Consider the following 25,742-nt stretch of genomic DNA (forward strand, 5'->3'; position numbering starts at 1 on the left):
TCTATTCTAAGTTGTTGAATTATAAGTTTATGATATTCCCTTATTAAAGATTGCAGAAATTATAATGATAAGCCATTTCATTACTGATATTGATGATTTATGTCTTTTTATTTTCTATTTTGCAGTCTTGCTAGAAGTCTATTAACTAGTGTTTTATTGCATTTGTTTGTTTTATTTTGTTTTCTAATGTCATTGATTTCTGCTCTTTTTTCCTAACTTCTTGAGGTTATTGATATGAGACTTTCCTAATGTAATATGTCACATTTTTCTGAGCAATATTTAATGTGTAAATTACCTTCTTAGTACTACTTTAGCAATAACCCAGAAATTTTGATATGTTGTATTTTTGTTTTCATTCAGTTCTGTGGGTTTTTATTTTTTGTTCATTTTTAAAAATTTTCTTTCGGTCTTCTTTGACAAGGTATATGTGTGTGTGTGTGTGTGTGTGTGTGTGTGTGTGTGTGTGTGTTTCGGTGTGGTTTGTGGGATCTTAATTCCCCAACCAAGGATTGCACCTAGGCCCTCCAGTGAAAGTGGAGTCCTAACCAAGAGACTGCCAGGAAATTCAAACAAGGTATGATTTTAAAGTGTGGTGTTTAATTTCCAAGTATTTGGAAAATTTCCAGTTGCCTTTCATTGATTTTTAATTCAATTCCATAAGGGTCAGAGAACATACTTATGTCAATTCTTAAATGTGTTAACATTTGTTTTCTGACCTAGCATTTGGTCTATTATTGGTGCTTGAAGAAAAAACATGTGCATTCTGCTGTTGTGGGTAGAGTGTTCTATAAATGTCCTTTAGATCCTACTGTTTGATTGTACTGCTTAGGTCTTCTATATCTTTGCTCATTTTATGATTTTTAGTTCTATCAGTTGCTGAGAGAGGGATTTTGAAGTCCCCAGTTATAATTTCAGGGGTCCATGCCTTATGGGAGATGAATTTTTCTGTCCCTATTAAGAGAAAAAATATAAAATGTGAATACAAATTTAAGTATGAAAGTTAAGTATTTCTTTAGAATGAGGAAAGAACCACAACAAATTACACATCTTGGAATGCTAACAGAAAATGAACAAACATCACAAAACCCAAGAAAGAACATAATAGGTTTATTATTTTACTACCTGATACAATTTCTATAATACTTTTTTCTTACACTTTTTGTCTAGATGCTCTTTTCTTTTCTTTGCATGTGACAGTTATTTTATCGTATTTGTATCAACTGAACAGATCATTCAGTTTTTCTTCAACTATGGTTGATCAAAAAAATTTTTATTGCTGATAGTTTTCATTTTCCCCCCCAGCTTGACAACTTGTAATTTTTTTTTAAGATTGTAGTCACATTTGGGGATGCTTCTATTAGGTTTCATTTATAGGAATTATAAAATTTGGAATAATTTCCCACAAATAGCTTCTGGCTCTATACATACTTCTGGTACAGATAACATAGGCTGTGTTCGTATTGCCACAGAACCTCTGGCCCTGCACCTTGGTGTTACAATCCTGGGAGAGCAGACAGTGGGCTGGAGGCAGATAGCTGGAAGCTATTCTTCTACAGCAATGGTTAACAATAAAATGCTACTTACATAAGTGACTGTGAATCATATAAATATCCTCCTACTCAATTCCAACAACTTGTATTTCAAACTAAACTTCCCTTTAACTGGAACCTCAAAATTACTCCAACCACTCTAATACTATCAGACACAAGGAGAACTGTGATAAAGGAGAACAATACAAACACATGAACATATTACTAAGGCACCTTCCAGGGCCTTGGAAAGGGCGTGTGTAAATGGGGGGCTTTGAAGCTTAACCCTCATTAGTTTCATTGAAAATTAAGCCCTGCTGCTGACATTTTACTGGGATGCATAGAGAAGGATGTAAACACTTGTACTTAGTTGGCTATCTTGAAGCAGAAGTTTCTTGGATGTCCTTTATAACACTTTTTATTATGAAAATTTCCAATTATACACCAAAGCAGTGAGAATGGTATAACAGATATTCATGGTTTACATCAAGTTCTAAAATGATCAGATTTTGCTGATCTTGTTTACTTGGGTGTGTCCAGTTCCAGAAATTTTTAGGGGATAGATACAAAGAAGAATGAGTCACAGGCTCTGCCCTCATGTATGTATCTGATGAGGAAGATGTGGCATGAGTCCAGCAAACCCTGTCACTGCCCACGGGAGACCTCGGATCTGGGAAGGAGAGAACACCCTCAACCAGGAATGACCAGTAATGGATTTGAGGAGGAAATAAGCTACTTAGCAAACAAGTACCAAGCTGAAACAGAATTGAAATATCTGAAATACATATTCTGGTTTTCACTCTAGAATCTTCCTCTCAGCTTTGGAGAAAAAGTTCAATCTCTTTGCTATTTACCTAAATCTTTAATACTCAAATTTATTCAGATGTAGAACTTCCCTTTCACTTTCATCAAGAGGCTCTTAAGTTCTTCTTTGCTTTCTGCCATAAGGGTAGTGTCAACTGCATGTCTGATGTTATTGATATTTCTCCCAGCAATCTTGATTCCAGCTTGTGCTTCATCCAGCCCAGTGTTTCTCATGATGTACTGTGCATATAAGTTAAATAAGTGCAGTGACAGTGTATAGCCTTGATGTATTCGTTTCACTATTTGGAATCAGTCTGTTGTTCCATGTCCAGTTCTAACTGTTGCTTCCTGACCTGCATACAGATTTCTCAACAGGCAGGTCAGGTGGTCTGGTATTCCGGTCTCTTTCAGAATTTTCCACAGTTTGTTGTGATCCACAGAGTGAAACGCTTTGTCATAGTTAATAAAGCAGAAGTAGACAATTTTCTGGTATTCTCTTGCTTTTTCGATGATCCAGTGGATGTTGGCAATTTGATCTCTGGTTCCTCTGCCATTTCTAAAACCAGCTTGAACATCTGGAAGTTCACAGTTCACATATTGTTGAAGCCTGGCTTGGAGAATTTTGAGCATTACTTTACTAACGTGTGAGATGAGTGCAATTGTGCAGTACTTTGAGCATTCTTTGGCATTGCCTTTCTTAGGGATTGGAATGAAAACTGACCTTTTCCAGTCCTGTGGCCAATGCTGAGTTTTCCAAATTTGCTGGCATATTGAGGGCGGCACTTTGACAGCATCATCTCTTAGGATTTGAAATAGCTCAACTGGAATTCCATCACCTCCACTAGCTTTGTTTGTAGTGATGCTTCCTAAGGCCCTCTTGACTTCACATTCCAGGATGTCTGGCTCTAGGTGAGTAAGCATACCATCCTGATTATCTGGGTTGTGAAAATCTTTTTTGTACAGTTCTTCTGTGTATTCTTTTTTTTTTCCTTCTGTGTATTCTTGCCACCTCTTCTTAATATCTTCTGCTTCTGTTAGGTCCATACAATTTTTCCTTTATTGTGCCCATCTTTGCAAGAAATGTTCCCTTGGTATCTCTGATTTTCTTGAACACATTTCTCGTCTTTCCCATTCTTTTGTTTTCCTCTATTTCTTTGCACTGGTCACTGAAGAAGGCTTTCTTATCTCTCCTTGCTATTCTTTGGAACTCTGCATTCAAATGGGTATCTCTTTCTTCTTCTTCTTTGCCTTTAGCTTCTGTTCTAGTCACAGGTATTTGTAAGGCCTCCTTGGACAACCATTTTGCCTTTTTGCATTTCTTTTTCTTGGGAATGGTCTTGCTCCCTGCCTCCTGTACAATGTCATGAACCTGTGTCCATAGTTCTTCAGGCACTCTATCAGATCTAATGCCTAGAATCTATTTCTCACTTCCACTGTATAATCGTAAGAGATTTGATTTAGGTCACAGGAGCGGCTGCAAGGAGATACACCACGTCCAGGGTCAGAGAAACCCCCATAAGACAGTAGGCGCTGGAGCGGCTATGAGGAGATACCTCACGTCGAAGGGCAAAGGAGAAGCCCTAGCAAGACAGTAGGAGGGGCAAATTCACGTCTAGAATCAAACCCCGTTCCTGCCAGAGATGCTCAGAGGGCTCAAACAAACCTTGTGCACACCAGGATACAGGGATCCCACAGAGACTGAGCCAGAACTGTGTTTGGGCGTCTCCTGTGGAGGTACGGGTCGGCAGTGGTCTGCCGCAGGGACAGGGGCTCTGGGTGTGGGTGTGGTGTAAGCCCTCTTGGAGGAAGTCAGCATTGACCCCACCACAGAGCTGTCAGAACTCACACAGGACTGGGAAACAGACTCTTGGCGGGCAAAATAGAGCCTTGTGCACTAGAAACCAGGAGGAGGGAACAGTAACCCCACAGGAGACTCTCCTCTGGGTGTCCCGGAGTCTCTGACAGAGGCATGGGTTGGCGGTGGCCTGCTGCAGGGCTAGGGGCATGGACTGCAGCAGTGCATGCATGAGATTTTTTGAGGGAGGTCACCATTATCTTCATTACCTCCACCATAGTTTGGCCCCAGGTAAATAGCAGGGAGGGAACACAGCTCCACCCATCAACAGAAAATTGGATTAAAGATCTATTGAGCATGGCCCTGGCCATCAGAACAAGACCTAGCACCCTCTCAGTCAGTCTATCCCATCAGGAAGTGTTCATAAGCCTCTTATCCTTCTCCATCAGAGGGCAGAGACTGAAAACCACAATCACAGAAAACTAACTAATTTAATCACATGGACCACAGCCTTGTCTAACTCAATGAAACTATGAGCCATGCAGGACCATTCATGATGGAGAGTTCTGACAAAACGTGGTCCACTGGAGAAAGGAATGACAAACCATTTCAGTATTCCTGCCTCGAGAACCCCATGAACAGTGTGAAAAGGCAAAAAGATAGGACACTGAAAGATGAAGTCACTGAGTTGGTAGGTGCCCAATATGCTCCTGGAGATCAGTGGAGAAATAACTACAGAAAGAATGAAGAGACGGAGCTAAAACAAAAGCAACACCCTGTTATGGATGTGACTGGTGATGGAAGCAAGGTCCGATGCTGTAAAGAGCAATATTGCATAGGAACCTGGAATCTTAGGTCCATGAATCAAGGCAAATTGGAAGTAGTCAAACAGGAGATGGCAAAACTGAACATCGACATTTTAAGAATCAGCAAACTAAAATGGACTGGAATGGGTGAATTTAACTCAGATGCCCATGATATCTACTACTGTGGGCAGGAATCCCTTAGAAGAAATGTCATAGTCAACAAAAGCACCCGAAATGTTTGGGCGCAGTCTCAAAAATGACAGAATGATCTCTGTTCATTTCCAAGGCAAACCATTCAACATCACAGTAATCCAAGTCTATACCCCAACCAGGAATGCTGAAGAAGCTGAAGGTGAACGGCTCTATGAAGACCTACAAGACCTTCTAGAACTAACACCCAAAAAAGATGTCCATTTCATTATAGGGGACTGGAATGCAAAAGGAGAAAGTTACTCCAAGTTACACCTGGAGTAACAGGCAAATTTGGCCTTGGAGTACAGAATGAAGCAGGGCAAAGGTTAATAGAGATCTGCCAAGAGAAAGCATTGGTCATAGCAAACACCCTCTTCCAACAACACAAGAGGAGACTCTACACATGGACATCACCAGATAGTCAACACCGAAATCAGATTGATTATATTCTTGGCAACCAAACATGGAGAAGCTCTATACAGTTAGCAAAAACAAGACTGGGAGCTGACTGTGGCTCAGATCATGATCTCCTTATTGCCAAATTCAGACTTAAGTTGAAGGAAGTAGGGAAAATCATTAGACCATTCAGGTATGACCTAAATCAAATCGCTTATGACTATAGAGTGGAAGTGAGAAATAGATTTAAGGAGCTAGATCTGACAGACAGAGTGCCTCATGAACTATGGACGGAAGTTCATGACATTGTACAGAAGACAGGGATCAAGACCATCCCCAAGAAAAAGAAATGCAAAAAGGCAAAATAGCTGTCTGAGGAGGCCTTACAAATAGCTGAGAAAAGAAGAGAAGCCACAAGCAAACAAGAAAAGGAAAGATACACCAATTTGAATGCAGAGTTCCAAAGAATAGCAAAGAGAGATAAGGCAGTCTTCCTCAATGATCAGTGCACAGAAACAGAGGGAAACAATAGAATGGGAAAGACTAGAGATGACTTCAAGAAAATCAGAGATACCAAGGGAATATTTCTTGCAAAGATGGGCTCAATAAAGGACAGAAATGGTATGGACCTAACAGAAGCAGAAGATGTTAAGAAGAGGTGGCGAGAGTACACAGAAGAATTGTACAAAAAAAGATCTTCACAACACAGATAACCACCTTGGTGTGCTCACTCACCTAGAGCCAGACATCCTGGAATGTGAAGTCAAGTGGGCCTTAGGAAGCATCACTATGAACAGAGCTAGTGGAGGTGATGGAATTCCAGCTGAGCTACTTCAAATCCGAAAAGATGATGCTGTCAAAGTGTTGCACTCAGTCGGCCAGCAAATTGAGTGGCCACAGGACTGAAGAAGGTCAGTTTTCATTCCAATCCTTAAGAAAGGCAATGCCAAAGAATGCTCAAAGTACTGCACAATTGCACTCATCTCACACACTAGTAAAGTAATGCTCAAAATTCTCCAAGCCAGGCTTCAACAATATGTGAACCATGAACTTCCAGATGTTCAAGCTGGTTTTAGAAATGGCAGAGGAACCAGAGATCAAATTGCCAACATCTTCTGGATCATCACAGAAGCAAGAGGGTTCCAGAAAAACATCTATTTCTGCTCTACTGACTATGCCAAAGCCTCTGACAGTGTGGACCACAACAAACTGGAAAATTCTGAAAGAGACGGGAATGCCAGACCACTTGACTTGCCTGTTGAGAAACCTGTATGCAGGTCAGGAAGCAACAGTTAGAACTGGACATGGAACAACAGACTGGTTCCAAATAGGAATAGGAGTACGTCAAGGCTGTATCTTGTCACCCTCCTTATTTAACTTATATGCAGAGTACATCATGAGAAACCCTGGGCTGGATGAAGCATAAGCTGGAATCCAGATTCCTGGGAGAAATATCAATAACATCAGATATGCAGATGACACCCTCCTTGTGGCAGAAAGTGAAAAAGAACTAAAGAGCCTCTTGATGAAAGTGAAAGAGGAGAGTGAAAAATGTGGCTTAATGCTCAACATTCAGAAAACAAAGTTCATGGCATCTGGTCCCATCATTTCATGGCAAACAGATGGGGAAACAGTGGAATCAGTGGTAGACTTTATTTTTCTGGGCTAAAAAATCACTGCAGATGGTGACTACAGCCAAGAAACTAAAAGATGCTTACTCCTTGGATGAAAATTATGACCAACCTAGACAGCATATTATAAAACAGAGACATTACTTTGCCAGCAAAGGTCTGTCTAGTCAAGGCTATGGTTTTCCCAGTAGTCATGTATGGATGTGAGAGTTGGACTATAAAGAAAGTTTAGCACCAAAGAATTGATGCTTTGGAACTGTGATGTTGGAGAAGACTCTTGAGAGTCACTTGGACTGCAAGGAGATCCAACTAGTCCATCCTAAAGGAAATCAGTCCTGAATATTCATTGGAAGGGCTGATGTTGAAGCTCAAACTCCAATACTTTGGCCACCTGATGTGAAGAGCTGACTTATTTGAAAAGACCCTGGTGCTGGCAAAGGTTGAAGGCAGGAAGAGAAGGGGATAACAGAGTATGAGATGGTTGGATGGCATGACCGACTCAGTGGAGATGAGTTTGAGAAAACTGCAGGACTTGATGATGGACAAGCATGCTGCAGTCCATGGGGTAGCAAAGATTCAGACATGACTGAGCAACTGAATTGAACTGAACTGAGTGCTTCCTTGGTGGCTCAGATGGTAAAGAATCAGCCTGTAATGCAAGAGACCTGGGTTTGATCCCTGGGTTGGGAAGATCCCTTGGAGGAGGGCATGGCAACCCACTCCAGTAATGCATCACTAGCTGCATTTCAGCGCCACAGGCTTAAATGATATTTTGGATGCAAGTGTACCTGCTAAGTCATCACTTAGCAGACATCTCAGACTCTTTTGTACGCCATGGGCTATTGCCCATCACGCTCCTTTACCCATGGGGTTTTGCCAGAAAAAATACTGGAGTGGGCAGCCCATCCTCATCTCTTTCCTCTGCTTCAAGCACTGACAGTTTCTTTCCTTTACTTCACGGCCTCACACACACACACACACACACACACACACACACACAGAGACACGAAGAGAGAGTGGGGTGTATTAGACTTTAAGGCCGCTATAACAAATTGCCATGAACTGAGTAGCTTAAAACAATGGATATTTATTGTCTCACAGTTTTGGAGCCTCTACATCTGATATCAAGTTGTTGACACGACTGTGTTTCCCCTGAAATCTGTAGAGAAATCCTCAATTGCCTCTTCCTCAGTTTTGGTGGCTGGCCAGCAGTCTTTGTTGTTCCTTGGCTGCAGCTGCACGACACCAATCTTTGCCTTTGCCATCAAACAGCCTTCTCCCCGTGTGTCTCTTCCTCCATTTGGCTGACTTCTTAGAAGGACCCTAGTTATTGGATTAGGGGTCCACCTACTCCAGTATGGCCTCATTTGAACTTAATTACATCGGCAATGATCCTATTCCCAAATAAGCTCATATTGTTGAGTCCTTGAGGTTAGGAATTCAACATATCTTTTGAGGAGTGGGAGAATATTCAACCAGCAAAAGATGGTAACCATGAGGAGGGCATCCCACAGAAATCAAAGACATTGCCTTGATTAAAGAATTTATTCCAAGAAGGGGTCCTACAACAGTGGGGGTAGAAGATCGAAAAACTTTTGAAGTATGTATTCCCACCTACTATTTGGTTTGCTTATGGACTAACTGGGTTTGATTGACAGGTGTATGCTATCATGAGTTAATGATATTAAAAAAACTGAATGCCTTCATATAAAGGCTGAATGACCCTGGATACAGGATAGCAGCCCTATTCTTTCTCATAGTTTCCCCCAGCTATCCTGTTTGGAGGGAAATGATGGTGTATAATTTTGATGAGCAAATGGGATAAGTGATTGTTGTGATGAGGCTGTCACTCTTTGCCAGAGAACTGTCTTTGATGTCTAAAGTATTACTTGGGACCTAGATGAAAGAGTCATAAAATAACAAGCCTAACCAAGGGGATGCAGCTAGCATTTAGGAAATGCACCCATTTCTCTGTATCTCCTCTTTTCCTTTGATCAAACGTGTACACATTATTAATAAAAAGAAATACAAATTTTAAAAAGACATGAAGAGTGAATGGTAAAATGAACCCTGCCATAGTGCAAAAGAGAAACAAAAATCACAGCAATTTCACATCAGGCCCTCTGTTGAGATCCTATACAAGAACAGCAGTATGATTGGGATTCTTAAATGACAGTGGCTGAAATGGCTAATAAAAGCCTGCTAATGACACAGAAGCAAATCACCAAACAAACCCATCTCAAAATCCAGTTTCTCTTGAAGGGAAGGGCATGAACTTTATGGTTTGCACTGTCTCTTAATGTCGGACCTTAGGCAAGTTACTTAATCTCTCTCAAGTTTGCTATGTATAAAACTAAGGATAACTACCTAGCAAGGCTGTAGTGACCATTAAGCCAAACGCAGGACACATGTAACAGGTGCTTCACTAAATCGAAGCCTTCCACCTCCCAGCCCTGCAAATATATGCAAAATACAATCTTTGCCCACTACCCCTCACCTACTCTTCATCTCATTCTCTTCCTCTCTCTCTCTCTCTGCCAAAGATCTTATTTATAGTCTAGCAGAGGGTATATAAACAAGAGATGACTTGCATTTATTTTTAAAAACCAGTGTAAAACAATGTAATATACCACTGACTACTTAAGTGCTGACAAACTCGACATTCCTAAAAACAGCAAACACATATTGAGTGATCATTCATGCCAGGCATGGTGCTAGGCAAGGAGTATTCACTAGTAAGTGAAACATCTTCCCTCCCTGGTGGAGTTCAGTTTAGTGAACTGAATGGTGAAGAAGCAATGAATATATAATTGAAAAATATGTTCAGTGCCCATAAAGAAATGATCAGGTGCAATGATGGAGACTAATGAAAGGGCAGGTGGGATACTTAGTTTAGGAAGGATGGCGTTTCTGAGGTGACATTTAAACTGAAACCTGAAAGATGAGAAGTAAAGAACAAGAGCAAGTGTCTTCAAGACAGTGGAATCAGCATGTCCAGTGAGGCAGTCAGGAGCTAGAAGTGTTTGAGGAGGAGTTCTGGCAGTGTCAGCAAGATGGAAGGGCTGCCATGAGGTAAAAATCCAGTTTCTTACCATGGCCTCAATGTCCCACCTAAACTGCCCCTGTCCCCCCCCCGCACCCTCCCACATATCCTCCCCAGGTGTCCACATCACCTAGTCTTTCTGTCCTTTATGTGCTGGTCTCACTCCCACCTCAAGAATGAGAGGTTTGCTGCATTTGCTGTTCTTCTGTCTAGAACGCTCTGCCTGGATGACTCTCATAGCTTCTGGCCCCCGTGGTCAGTCAGGCCTCAGATCAAGTGTCATCTCTGGAGAGAGATCGCTAATTACCACCCCTCACCCAGCATAAACTTTTGGTGGTTTTTTCCTCTTCCCATCCCTCACCACTATCAAACGTTATTTCGATAATTTTTTGAAGTTTGTTTTTTTGTTTGTTTGTTTTATACTCTCCCCTAAAATAGAAGTCCCATGAGTTTATATTTCTTATTGCTATAACCTAGAACCATATCTAGACTATAAATGAAACTGAAATAGTACTTGTTGAATTTACAATGAATGAAATAAAGCTTAAAGAGGTAAGGCGAGGTATTAGAAAAGAACTAACCAAATTGTGTGAGAGTAAGGACTTCCTGGAAGAGGTATGTTTTCAGTTATTAAAATCAAAGGGGCAAGAGAGCGAAGGTGGCATGCAGGTAACAAACAAGAATTGTGGAAATCACTCGTTCATCCCCGTCCTTTTTCACTAGATTAGGAACACCTTTAGCACTGGACGGAGAAGGCGATGGCACCCCACTTCAGTACTCTCATCTGGAAAATCCCATGGACGGAGGAACCTGGTGGGCTGCAGTCCATGGGGTAGCAAAGATTCGGACATGACTGAGCAACTGAATTGAACTGAACTGAGTGCTTCCTTGGTGGCTCAGATGGTAAAGAATCCGCCTGTAATGCAAGAGACCTGGGTTTGATTTCTGGGTTGGAAGATCCCTTGGAGGAGGGCATGGTAACCCACTCCAGTAATGCATCACTAGCTGCATTTCAGCGCCACAGGCTTAAATGATATTTTGCATGCATGTGTGCCTGCTAAATCATCACTTCGCAGACATCTCAGACTCTTTGGTACCCCATGGGCTATTGCCCATCACGCTCCTTTGTCCATGGGGTTTTGCCAGAAAGAATACTGGAGTGGGAAGCCCATCCCCATCTCTTTCCTCTGCCTCAAGCCCTGACAGTCACTTTCCTTTACTTTACGTACACACACACACACACACACACACACACACACACAAAGAGAAAGTGCGGTGTATTAGATTTTAAGGCCCCTATAACATATTGCCATGAATTGGGTAGCTTAAAACAATGGATATTTACTGTCTCACAGTTTTGGAGTCTCTACATTTGATACCAAGTTGTTGACACGACTGTGTTTCCCCTGAAATCTGTAGAGAAATCCTCACTTGCCTCTTCCTCAGTATTGGTGGCTGGCCAGCAGTCTTTGGTGTTCCTTGGCTTGCAGGTGCACGACACCAATCTTTGCCTTTGCCATCAAACAGCCTTCTCCCCGTGTGTCTCTTCCTCCATTTGGCTGACTTCTTAGAAGGACACTAGTTATTGGATTAGGGGTCCACCTACTCCAGTATGGCCTCATTTGAACTTAATTACATCGGCAATGATCCTATTCCCAAATAAGTTCTTATTGTTGAGTACGTGAGGTTAGGAATTCAACATATCTTTTGAGGAGTGGGAGAATATTCAACCAACAACAGATGGTAACCATGAGGAGAGCATCCCAGAGAAACCCAAGACATTGCCTTGGTTCCAGAATTTATTCCAAGATGGAGTCCTACTACAGTGGGGGTAGAAGAGCAAAGAAACTTTTTAAGTGTCTTTATCCAACTACTATTTGGTTTGCTTATGGACTAACTTGCTTTGATTGACCGGTGTATGCTATCATGAGTTAATGATATTAAAGAATCTGAATGTCTTCATATAAAGGCTGAATGGTCCTGGATACAGGATAGCGGACCTATTCTTTCTCATAGTTTCCCCCAGCTATCCTGTTTGGAGGGAAATGAAGGTGTATAATTTTGATGAGCAAATGTGATAAGTGATTGTTGTGATGAGGCTGTCACTCTTTGCCAGAGAACTGTCTTTGATGTCTAAAGTATTACTTGGGACCTAGATGAAAGAGTCATAAAATAAAAAGCCTAACCAAGGGGATGCAGCTAGCATTTAGGAAATGCACCCATTTTTCTATATCTCCTCTTTTCCTTTGATCAACCGTGTACATATTATTAATAAAAAGAAATACAAATTTTAAAAAGACATGAAGAGGGAATGATAAAATGAACCCTGCCATAGTCCAAAAGAAAAAAAATCACAGCAATTTCACATCAGGCCCTCTGTTGAGATCCTATACAAGAACAGCAGTATGATTGGGATTCTTAAATGGCAGTGGCTGAAATGGCTAATAAAAGCCTGCTAATGACACAGAATCAAATCACCAAACAAACCCATCTCAAAATCCAGTTTCTCTCGAAGGGAAGGGCATGAACTTTATGGTTGGCACTGTCACTTAATGTAGGACCTTAGGCAAGTTACTTAATCTCTCTCAAGTTTGCTATGTAGAAACCTAAGTAAAACTACCTAGCAAGGCTGTAGTGACAATTAAGCCAAACGCAGGGCACATGTAACAGGTGCTTCACTAAATCGAAGCCTTCCACCTCCCAGCCCTGCAAATATATGCAAAATACAATCTTTGCCCACTACCCCTCACCTACTCTTCATCTCATTCTCTTCCTCTCTCTCTCTCTCTCTCTCTCTGCCAAAGTTCTTATTTATAATCTAGCAGAGGGTATATAAACAGGAAATGATTTGCATTATTTTTTAAGAACCAGTGTAAAACAGTGTAGTATACCACTGGCTACTTAAGTGCTGACAAACTCGACATTCCTAAAAAGAGCAAACACATATTGAGTGATCATTCATGCCAGGCATGGTGCTAGGCATGGAGTATTCACTAGTAAGTGAAACATCTTCCCTCCCTGGTGGAGTCAGTTTAGTGAACTGAATGGTGAAGAAGCAATGAATATATAATTGAAAAATATGTTCAGTGCCCATAAAGAAATGATCAGGTGCAATGATGGAGACTAATGAAAGGGCAGGTGGGATACTTAGTTTAGGAAGGATGGCCTTTCTGAGGTGACATTTAAACTGAAACCTGAAAGATGAGAAGCTAGATGTGTAAAGAACAAGAGCAAGTGTCTTCAAGACAGTGGAATCAGCATGTCCAGCGAGGCAGTCAGGAGCTAGAAGTGTTTGAGGAGGAGTTCTGGCAGTGTCAGCAAGATGGAGGGGCTGCCATCGGGTAAAAATCCAGTTTCTTACCATGGCCTCAATGTCCCACCTAAACTGCCCCTGTCCTCCCCCCGCCCCCCCCACATATCCTCCCCAGGTGTCCACATCACCTAGTCTTTCTGTCCTTTATGTGCTGGTCTCACTCCCACCTCAAGAATGAGAGGTGTGCTGCATTTGCTGTTCTTCTGTCTAGAACGCTCTGCCTGGATGATTCTCATAGCTTCTGACCCCAGTGGTCAGTCAGGCCTCAGATCAAGTGTCATCTCTGGAGAGAGATTGCTAATTACCACCCCTCACCCAACATTAACTTTGGTGGTATTTTCCTCTTCCCATCCCTCACCACTATCAAATTTTATTTCGTTCATTTTTTGAAGTTTGTTTTTTTTTGTTTGTTTGATTTATACTCTCCCCTAAAATAGAAGTCCCATGTTTATATTTCTTATTGCTATAACCTAGAAGCATATCTAGAATATAAATGAAACTCAAATATTACTTGTTGAATTTACAATGAATGAAATAAAGCTTAAAGAGGTAAGGCGAGGTATTAGAAAAGAACTAACCAAATTGTGTGAGAGTAAGGACTTCCTGGAAGAGGTATGTTTTCAGTTATTAAAATCAAAGGGGCAAGAGAGCGAAGGTGGCGTGCAGGTAACAAACAAGACTTGTGGAAATCACTCGTTCATCCCCGTCCTTTTTCACTAGATTAGGAACACCTTTAGCACTGGACGGAGAAGGTGATGGCACCCCACTCCAATACTCTCATCTGGAAAATCCCATGGACGGAGGAACCTGGTGGGCTGCATTGCATGGGGTTGCTAAGAGTCGAACAGGGCTGAGCGAGTTCACTTTCAGTTTCATGCATTGGAGAAGGAAATGGCAACCCACTCCAGTGTTCTTGCCTGGAGAATCCCAGGGACCGGGGAGCCTGGTGACCTGCCACCTATGGGGTGGCACAGAGTCGGACACTACTGAAGCGATTTAGCAGCAGTGGCAGTTAGCGCTGAAGCCGCGTTTTACTAATCTTTCACCAGCGCCTGTCCCGGGACCTGGCACACAGATAGGGTTTTACACAATGACTGACTGTGAGGTGCGCAGAAGGGTCTATTAACTCGGCTGCGGTGCAGTTTGTGGCTGGCCACTAAGCCTGGCAGCACCAGTGCGAGGGAGCAGACGGCTTTGCGGAAGACGGCCTCGGCGGGTGGGGGTGGGGGGTGGGGTGGGAAGCGCCCCCCGCGCCTGCGCGTTATGGCGGGGAGCCGGCAGCGTCGGCGCGCGCCTGCGCAGTGCGGTCTTTCCCGCCTCCGACAAGATGGCGGCGGCCGAGTAGCGCGGGGGCGGGTTGTGGCCGCAGGAAGCCCGGCCGCTGCAGCGGGCCGAGGCGGGATGCTGTTCCCAGGGAGCGCCGTTGGCCACCGGTGAGGAAGGTCAAGCACAGAGCTGCCTTCCCGAGCCCCCCGGCGCCCCCTACGTACACCCCCGTCTGCTCGAGTGCGGTCGCCGCTTTGCCTACTTCGCTACCGCCCTGTGCTGTCGGGTCCGGAGCTCCGGCGGCGGCAGGGGCTGTGTCCGGCAGGAGAGGAAGCGCCCGGGCTGCGTCCGTGCTTCTGTCCGCGGGGCGAGCGTCTGGCAGGTGGGTGAAGCTGCAAGCTTCGGTGTCTCCTCTTGGGGCAAAGCTTTCTCGGCTTTGCCCCGCCGTGGCTCAGACCCTGGTGGTGTTCAGCCGGACTCCACCGCTGCTTTGTCTCCACGTCCCGCCCCCTCTCCGCGCCCCGCTCCAGGCCTCCGGCTGGCCCCTGACTTTGCGTGCCCTCCATTCCCACGCAGGGGCCGGGGGTCGCAGCGCCGGCCGCCCTCCGCAACCTTTCCTGCCTCCTGCTGAAGCGTCAGCCCTGGCAAGCGGTCCCTCCTTCACGTTAGGTGGGTGGGTCGTCTGCCTGTTTTAGTCACCTCCCCATCTTCCTGGTCTCGACCTTTTGCTTCCTTGAGAAGTCTTTTTAACTGTCTGGAAAGCTTTCCCAGGCTTATAGACTTACAAAGAAAAGCTTGCTATCCAGACGCCAGTGGATTTTGTTCATCTTGTCGGGGGGATCCAGCCCCCAGGAGACTTTGATGGTTTTGAGGAATGGTGCCAGTGACGGCAAGTGATTCTTCATCTAAATTAATCCTTTTCTTACTACAGCGAGTCTTTGGTCTCTAAACTTTTTTTTGGGGGGGGGGGCGGGGCGGACGGAGGGACATATGTATACTAGATCCAGGGAAAGAATTGAGAAGTGGTCCTGGTTTTAAAAGAAGGCTTTGTGAGGGTAAGAAATGTAATAGCCCAAGAAAGGATAAGCGATTTTAGTGATTCTTTTATTCACTGTTAGGCTAAATCGTCCGTTGAAGCTTCACAATCCTGTGTTGTCCAAGCCCTTTGTTTTATTTGGAAAGGACTGAAATAGAGAAAACGCTTTTTAAACTTGAAACTTCTCAAATTTCTTGGGTTCTCAATTGTTATTAGTACTACTTGGCAATCTTTCTTGTACTTGATATTTTCTGCAAAATTTAGATTGTGCCAGTGTCATTTCTTCTTCATTTATTACTAGGGCAAGAGTAGTCAGAATTAATGGTGTAAAAAGTGCAAACTGAAGGAGGGATGTGGTAGTGGAGGTTGCCATGTCTGATTTTTCCCAATTTTTTCCTGTAATTGGATAATGTGTCAAGAGCAGCAGAATGGTGAAAAATGAAGCTATGAGTATAAATGGTAGTGTGTCCACTGAGATTGCAATGGGTGGAGCTTTTAAAATTAAATTGAGTGATATCCTTTTTTTGAAGCCATGCTAGGTGATCTCCAGAGTTTCTAAAGCACAAACTGTTGTTGCCTTATTGGAAATTTATGCTAAAAGTCTTTTAACAGGTGGGTTACAATTGGCCTGACAGATTTAACTTTTTGTTCTACCTCCTGACACACATCTGCCTTAACCTTTATTGTAGACTTTTAGCCTCTTGATGAATTTCTTAAATTTGGAGATAGAATTGTTCATTTTAAAAGGAGAGGAGATATTTTAGGTGTTTGATTCCTGTACGGGCAGATTCATTCACTTGTTTGTTGCTGTGCTATGCTAAGTCGCTTCAGTCACGTCCATCTCCTTGCAGTCTCCACAGGACAGCCAGACTCCTCTGTCCATGGGACTTCTCCAGGCACGAATATTGGAGCAGGTTGCCATTTCCTCCTCCACAGGACCTTCCCGACCTAGGGATCAGAGCCACATCTCTTCTGTCTCCTGCGTTGGCAGGTGGGTTCTTTACCACTAGCGCCACCAGGTAAGCCTGTTTGTTTCCTGCACCCGAGGACTGCGTGTTTTTACAGGCACTTGTCTCTCAATTCTGTGCTTTTAGCTGACGGGGTAGTGCTCAGCCCTAGGTAGTAGCTCATTGCCTGAGGCATTGTGTCAAGACCTGTCTGACCACAAACAAGCACTCTTCCACACTTATGGAACCCGATTTCTCTCTCTCTTTCTTCCCCTCTTCCTGTCTTTAGGAACCCTCCCGTCTTTGTGTCTATTCATTCAATTCTTTAGCCTACTGCTCTTTTCATTTGCCTCCCCTAGTCACCAGGATCCCATGGTCATCAGTTTTTACCAGCCCATCATTGATACCTTAGAATACTTAACTTTATGTCAATTTATCTTTCTAGTGCCCAGTTCTGAACAGGCCTAATCACTATCTTGATCCCTGAAGGATACAAGAGACAGTTGTGTGAGGATTTTGGATTGTTTTCATACCAGTTAGTGTTCTGTTATCCTCCAGATCTATAATGTCAATTGTGAGGGGTTTTTTTGTCTTAATTCATGAAAGTGTTTATAGCAAATAACTTGATCTTTTCCTTTCCTGAGAAAAATCTCAAGCATCTGAGGTATAATCTTTTCTATCCTGATATCATTTCTTTATTTACTCTTCTCTGAAAAGAAGGAATTGTCCTTCCTTTTCTTCAAGAGCAACCTTCTCCAGATGTGTCCATGATCATCCCTCTTTATCTTTCTTTCTCAGTAATTATCCATGATCACTCCTTTTTAAGTTTTGCCCTCTCTAGCCTCCATGCATGCTTAAATATACCTTTGCCAGGGCTGCCAAACACCGTGCTGTGTGCCGTGCAGCTCACAGAAGCCAGTCTGAATTTTGAGCCTGCTGTGCCACTGTATTTTTATTCTTTAATCCTAGGAGCCTGGTGTAGTTGTTGTTCAGTCGCTCAGTTGTGTCCAACTCTTTGCAACACCAAGAACTGCAGCATGGCAGGCTCCTCTGTCCTCCATTACCTCCTGGGGTTTGCTCAAATTTATGTTCATTGAGTCGGTGACACTACCTAGCCATCTCATCCTCTACCACCTCCTTCTCCTTTTTGCTTCAGTCTTTCCTAGCATCAGGGTCTTTTCCAGTGAGTTGGCTTTTCGCATCAGGTGGCCAAAGTATTGGCACTTCAGCTTCAGCATCAGTGCTTCCAGTGAATATTCAGGGTTGATTTCCTTTAGGATTGGTTGATCTTCTTGCAGTCCCAGGACGCTTAAGAGCCTTCCCCAGCACCACAATTCTCAATTCTTTGACACTCAGTCTTTATGGTCCAACTCTCACATCCATACATGACCACTGGAAAAACCATAGCCTCGACTCGACGGACCTTTGTCGGCAAAGTGATGTCTCTGCTTTCTAGTATGTTGTTGAGGTTTGTCATAGCATTTCTTCCAAGGAGCAAGCATCTTTTAATTCCATGGCTGCAGTCACCATCCACAGTGATTTTGGAGCCCCCAAAAATAAAGGTCTGACACTGTTTCCACTGTTTCCCCATCTATTTCCCATGAAGTGATGGGACCAGATGCCATGATCTTAGTTTTCTGAATGCTGAGTTTCAAGCCAACTTTGTCATGCTCTTCTTTAACCCTTATCAAAAGGCTCGTTAGTTTCTCTTCACTTTCTGCCCTTAGAGTGATATCATCTTCATATCTGAGGTTATTGATATTTCTCCCAGCAGTCTTGATTCCAGCTTGTGCTTCATCCAACCCAGTGTTTCTCATGATGTACTCTGCATAGAAGTTAAATAAGCAGGGTGACAAGATACAGCTTTATTATAACTCTTTCCCAGTCAGTTGTTCAATGTCCGATTCTAACTTGCTTCTTGACCTGCATACAGGTTTCTCAGGAGGCAGGTAAGGTGGTCTGGTACTGGTGTTTCTTTAAGAATTTTCCACAGTTTGTTACGATCCACACATTCAAAGGCTTTAGCGCAGTCAATGAAGCAGAAGCAGACGTTTTTCTGGAATTCTGTTGCTTTCTCTATAATCGAACAAATGTTGGCAGTTTGCTCCCTGGTTCCTCTGCATTTTCAAAACCTAGCTTGTACATCTGAAAGTTCTAGGTTCACATTCTTTTGAAGCCTAGCTTGAAGGATTTTGAGCGTAACCTTGTTAGCATGTGAAATGAGTGCCGTTGTATGGTAGTTTGAACATTCTTTGACATTACCTTTCTTTGGGATTGGAATGAAAACTGTGACCTTTTTCAGTCTTGTTGCCACTACTGAGTTTTCCAAATTTGTTGACATATTGAGTGCAACACTTTAGCAGCATCATCCTTTAGAATTTCAAATAGCTCAACTGGGATTCCGTCACCTCCACTAGCTTTGTTGGTAGTAATGTTCCCTAAGGCCCCCTTGACTTCACGCTCCAGGATGTCTGGCTCTGGGTGAGTGACCACAGTGACTGGTGTACTGTTCTCTGTGTATTCGTGCCACCTCTTCTTGATATCTTCTCCTTCTATTAGGTGCGTACCATTTCTGTCCTTTATGGTGTCCATCCTTGCATGAAATGTTCCCTTGATGCCTCCAGTTTTCTTGAAGAGATCTCTAGTCTTTCCCATTGTGTTGTTTTCTTTGCATTGTTCACTTAAGAAGGGTTTCTTATCTCTTCTTGGTATTCTCTGGATCTCTGCACTCAGTTGAGTATATCTTTCCCTTTCTCCCTTGCCTTTCACTTCTCTCCTTTCCTCAGCTCTTTCTAATGTCTCCTCAGACAATCACTTAAGCTTCTTGCATTTCTTTTTCTTGGACTAGTTTGGTCACTGCCTCCTATACAATGTTACGAACCTCTTTCCAGTGATGAACCTCGTATATAAACTCATATAAAACATATGAATCTCTTTCAATAAACTCATATATGAACCTCTTTCAGTTTTACGAATCTGGTAGACACTTTGTCTACCAGATCTCATCTCGAATCCATTTGTCACCTCCACTGTATAATCATAAGGGATTTAATTTAGGTCGTATCTAAATGACCTAGTCGTTTTCCCTACGTTCTTCACTTTAAACCTGAATTTTGCTATTAGGAGCTCACGACCTGAGCCACAGACAGCTCCAGGTCTTCTTTTTGCTGTCTGTGTAGAGCTTTTCCATCTTCAGCTGCAAAGAACATAATCTGATTTTGGTATTGACCATCTGGTGATGTCCGTGTGTATAGCTGTCTCTTGGTTGTTGGAAAAGGGTGTTTGCTATGACCAGCGTGTTCTTTTGACAAAACTCTGTTAGCCTTTGCCCTGCTTTTGCCCTCCAAGGCAAAACTTGCCTATTATTCTGGGTGTCTCTTGGCTTCCTATTTTGTATTCCAATCCCCTGTGATGAAAAGGACATCTTTTTTTTTTTTTTTTTTTTTTGGTGTTTGTTCTAGAAGGTGTAGTTCAAGAACTACAGCAGTTCTACTTCACAGAACTGTTCAGCTTCAGCTTCTTTGGCATTAGTGGTTGGGGCAGAGACTTAAGATAACACTGATATTAAACAGTTTGCCTTGGAAATGAACTTAGATTATTTTTTTTTCCCTGAGGTTGCACCCAAGTACTGCATTTAGAACTCTTGTTGACTATTAAGGGCTACTTCCTTTCTCCTAAGGGATTCTAGCCCACAGTAGTAGATACAACAGTCATCTGAATTAAATTCGCCCATTCTCATCCATATTAGTTCAGTGATTCCTAAGATGTTCATTCTTGCCATCTGCTTCACCACATCCGATTTGCCTTGATTCATGGACCTGCCGTTCCAGGTTCCCATGCAAAAAAGGAGCAATAGCTCTTTACAGCGTCGGACTTGACTTTAACCATCAGACACATCCACACAACTGAGCGTCATATCCGCTTTGGTCCAGCCACTTCATTCTTTCTGGAACTAACGACTGCCCTCCACTCTTCCCCAGGAGCATATTGGACACCTTTTGATTGTGGTGCTCATCTTCGGTGTCTTATTTTTCTGCCTCATGCTGTTCGTGGGGTTCTCGCAGCAGGACTGCTGGAGTGGTTTGCCGTTCCCTCCTCCAGTGGGCCACGTTTTGTCGGAACTCTTCACCAGGACCCGTCTGTCTTGGCTGGCCCTGCACGGCATGGCCCATGGCTTCACTGAGTTACACAAGCCCCTTCACCACGACGAGTCTGTGATCCATGAAGGGGTATAGTAGGAAGGACATTTACTTTTAAGCTTCAAAGATCTGATTTTGAAGTCTACTGAAACCAGTTACTGTCTTTGTGGCTGTGGGCAACTTACTACTCAGGCTGTGTTCTTTGTCTGTAAAGTAGAATGTTATACGAGGAAGACATGGCAACCCAATGCAGTATTCTTGTTGGAGAGTCAGCATGGACAGAGGAGCTTGGTGGGCTATAATCCATGGGGTCACAAAGAGTCGGACAAGACTGAGCGACTAAGGACACCACAGAATGTTATACTTACCTCACAGAGTTGTAATCGACGGACGTTACATGTCTTTCCAAGGGTTTGGTGCGTTATGGAGTTCTTAAAAGTGTAAATTATTCTTTCCTTTGCACTCTGACTTCCCTTACCATCACAGCACCGAAATTGGTTTTTAAAAAGTCATCTTGATGATCTAATTACCAAAGCTAACAGCCTTATCTCAATCATCCATGGTTGTCTTAGACCGCTTCTGAAATATACTCCATAGGAATGAAATGATCTGATTTCTTGTTTCTTGACTTTATAGTTCCTGATTCTCTTATGTCTGAAAGTTTCTTTACATTCCCTGCAGTGTCTCGATTTTGCTGTTTCCCCTAAACATAGCTGTTTCCTGTATCAGTTAGGATGCAAATAGGATTTAAAAACAGAAGAAGTGTATTAGCTCAGGTAATTGGCAAAGGCATAGGTAGGATTAGTTTAAAGGGCAGTTTGTGCATAAGCTTGGCTTTGCTCAGTCCTCAGTCCTCAGTCAGCACAGAGGTTCTGTGTTTCCGTTTCCTCTAAACTGCCCTCCCATTTGGGTTCCTGCTCAGACTGGCTTCCCCTCTAGATTGAATCCAAGTGCTTTCCATCTTTATCTGTAGTGTGGCGACCTTTGTGCTCAGGTTTATCCTTTCATAGTTGCATGTTTCTCTTTCTGCTCCAGGCACCACATTCTGACACAACCACCAAAGACGGGAGGAAGTTTGCCCTCTCATCTCTTGATGAGGCAAGTAAACCTTTTACAGAAAGCCTGTATCAGATTTCATTTTGGACTAGCATTTCAGTCTAGGAAGAAATTAGATGAATGGCTACAGGGAAGATAACCAACATTGTCAGTGACATATATTGATAATATTGTATGGAGAAGTAAGCTTAAATGAATGAGAATTTTCAGATAGTAGTGGCATTCTTAAAGCACTGCTTATCTCAAGAGCGGGTATAAGCTGTACTTAGGACTGAATCAGTCATTTAGATAGTCATGAATGACTAATTAAAATGGATTACTATATAAAATTAGTATATTTGAGTGGTATATCCCAGTTCTTTTAAGGTTGTTGTTAAGAACATTTACGCGTGCACTGTGAGGAATGGATACAGGTAGCAACTAACAGGGAATAGACCTGTGGTTCTTCTTGAAGATGAGTGGTGTTTGGAAATCTGTGGGTCTGGTAGAGACGAGATATACCAAGTGTCCTGTGATGTTTGCCAGCAAAAGAAGAATTGTCCCTTCCAGAATACCAATAGTGCCCCTGTACACTGAAAAAACAAATGCTTTGGTTTTTTTCAAAGAATTCGCTGAGATTCCTCTGTATACTTATATTGCAAGTGACAGAAAACCAAATTCAGACTGGCTACACAGTAAAGGGCATGATTAGGTCTTGTCCTTGAACTTCATCTGGGGCTTCATCCAGTCTGAAATCATCAAGGACTTGGCTTAGTTTCTCTGGTCCTGCTCTGGCATTCCTCTTGTTTTGGTTTCGCTCTCAAGCGAGCTTATCTCATGGTAGCAAATTACTGTAACACTTTCAGACTTAATACTCTCATTTCATATGTAAAGTAAAATGAAGCATATCTTTTGTTATTTGGTTTTGCAAGTGTTTGTTGAATGTCATCACTGTTGAAACTTCCCTGAACACCTGCCCCTAAAAGTGGATTACTTCCTCTGTTATGTTACAACTTCACAGAACTCTGTTGCATGCCATGTTCTATGGTTATTATGCTCATATGTCTCATGCATTAACTTGCCTTAATTGTCTGTGTGTTCTTAATGTGTAGAATACTCTCTGACTTAGTGGTACACAGTAACCATTTATGGATGAATGAGAGGAAGGAAGGATATGGAAAGGGGCAGGGAATCATAAGAAGTCCCCATTCCTTCCTGTTACTGAACCCTGAATTGTGAACATTGTACTCCTACCACCAAAGTATGTGTGTAATGCTCTTGTGATTGAGAATGAATTCATTTGAAAGCTTTACTGAATTCTAGTAGTGTTCCATCATTATTTTCTCAGCAAAACTAAAACCAGTTACCATCTTTTGTTCTTTCAACAAGTATTTTTGAAAGCCTGCTATTGGCAGGTCATGTGACACAATGGTAAACAAAGTAGAGCTGTGCTTCCTGAGCTTAAATATCAGCGAGGGGCATAGACATTATTCATGTGTGCACACTCAGTCGCACACACACGTCAGGTAGCTCACAGGGTTTGAAGCAGAATAAGATAGATTCAGGGGATTAAAAAGTAACAGGATACTGTAACACTTCAGGTAGTTTGGTGAGAAAAGGCTTTTTGAGAAGCCCTTTTCTGAGTGAAGTGGATTAAGCCATGGAACTATCTGGAAGGAAATGTTCGGGTAGAGCAAGCAGCAGCTTCTAACGTGGAAATGTCCTTGGCATGTTGGAAGAGCAGCATGTGGGAGGCCGTGGCTGAAGCGGGGGTGGGGGGTGTGTGGCAGGGCAGGTCAGAGGGTAGGTGTGGGCAGGGTAGACCAAGGGGAGTTCTGAAGGTCATTTAAAGACTTGATTTTATTAGCTAGAAAGTCTGGAGAAGGCAATGGCACCCCACTCCATTACTCTTGCCTGGAAAATCCCATGGATGGAGGAGCCTGGTGGGCTGCAGTCCATGGGGTCGTGAAGAGTCAGACACGACTGAGCGACTGCTCTCTCACTTTTCACTTTTGTGCTTTGGAGAAGGAAATGGTAACCCACTCCAGTGTTCTTGCCTGGAGAATCCCAGGGATGGGGGAGCCTGGTGGGCTGCCGTCTATGGGGTTGCACAGAGTTGGACACGACTGAAGCGACTTAGCAGCAGCAGCAGCTAGCTAGAAAGTCACTCAGTCGTGTCTGACCTTTGTGACCCCATGGACTGTACCAGGTCTCCCACATTGCAGGCGGATTCTTTATCAGCTGAGCCACAGGGAAGCCTCAAGGGAACTTCCCTGGTGGCTCAGATGGTAAAAGCATCTTCTTGCAATGCAGGAGACCCGGCTTTGATCCCTGGGTGGGGAAGATCCTCTGGAGAAGGAAACAGCAACTCTCTCCAGTACTCGTGCCTGGAAAATTCTGTGGATGAAGGAGCCTCGTAGGCTACAGTCCATGGGGTCGCAAAGAGCTGGACACAGCTGAGGGGCTTCACTTTCACTTTTCACTTTCTAGCTAGAAAATTGGAGTTGATATATGTTTGGAAATCTAATTATTATTCTTAAGTTATATTATTTTAAGTACTAATTATGATTAGAAGTTCTCTCTGTGCTAAGTAACTAGCATATGATAGACTTAACACAATTTAAATGTTAAATAATTTATCTGAATAAAATGGTACTGAGATAAAAGTTGAAATTTTAAAGTTACCCTTTGAAGGAACTTTTTAAAATATTTAGGATACTTTACTTAGGTTTGTGATTATTTTCTTCAGCTCTTATGTACCCCATTACTAAAGTTTTCTGTAGTCATTAAAGAAAATTCAGGAAATACAGAAGTACAGATGACATTCATAAGCTCAGCATATGAAGAAAACCAGTTCAGTTTTCGTCTCTCCCAACCCTTCCCTCCCGCTTTCAGTACCCTCTGTCCCTCTCTTCTTCCCTCTGTCTTTCACTTTCTTCTTTGTGCCTATGACTTTTTCCCCCTGTTACAGTGTAAACATGTGTATATGTCTAATTTTTTAAAAATTAGGTTATATTCATTTCTTGGAATATTTGATAAATCTTATTTTTATTGACTGTATAATCCCATTGTAAAAATTATTTTTCTTAATTGTTTCCTGGAGTTGGTTATTTAGTTTAGGTTTTCTATTTTATCATCATGTGGGCAGTGAATGTCTTAACACATGGATTTTTTTCTCTTTGTCTTTTTCCTTAGAATGGAATGATTGGCACTGGAGTAATGTAATGGAATAAGGTTTCATCTTAGACATTGTTAAGGTTCATGATACATGTTGCCACATTGTACCGTGTCTTGTAAGCCCAATAAATGTTAACTGGTTTGAAAGTAACGGTAACTGGGTGGTGGTGGGGAGGTGAGGACCTACGGAGTTGCCAAGCTTGAGTGATAGGCTAGGTTAGCCTTTTATTTCCAAATATTTCTTTCTTTTTTATCTTTAATATATATTTCAAGGTGTATATAAAAGCACCATGGAGAACTTTACATGTTACTGCAAACACACAAACACACATGAACTTATTGCTCAGGTCAAGACGCACAGTGCTGCCGCCACCCCAGAGCTCCTGCCCTTCTGGTTCCCGGTCTCCAAGAGGAAGCTTTCAGCATTTCCCTCCAGGCCTGTTTGCTCAAGTTCGTTTTGTTTTGTTTCTGTGAAACCCTTCGTCATGTTTAAAGACGTTCCCTTCTGTACCGGTTTACTAAGAATTTTGTGTTTTGTTCTGTATATTTGAACTTAATGCTTTTTTTGTTGTTGTTGCAGCTTTTCATTACTGTATGACTTTTCTCCTTCACTATGTTAATATATTGAATTAC

At 42.7% G+C, this 25,742-nt stretch overlaps 1 long non-coding RNA gene across 15 annotated transcripts in view; it reads left to right on the forward strand.

Moving 5' to 3' along the window:
• The window catches only part of LOC136165534 (uncharacterized), a 1,046,218-nt gene that overhangs the window by 836,361 nt on the left and 184,115 nt on the right, over nt 1–25,742 (forward strand). For all 15 annotated transcript variants that reach the window (XR_010662558.1, XR_010662559.1, XR_010662557.1 and 12 more), the window contains one exon: nt 16,663–16,802. This is a non-coding gene — a long non-coding RNA (uncharacterized lncRNA). The remainder of the gene's footprint in view (nt 1–16,662; nt 16,803–25,742) is intronic.

Source organism: Muntiacus reevesi, chromosome 3 (genome assembly GCF_963930625.1).
Source record: "Muntiacus reevesi chromosome 3, mMunRee1.1, whole genome shotgun sequence".
Taxonomy (NCBI): domain Eukaryota; kingdom Metazoa; phylum Chordata; class Mammalia; order Artiodactyla; family Cervidae; genus Muntiacus; species Muntiacus reevesi.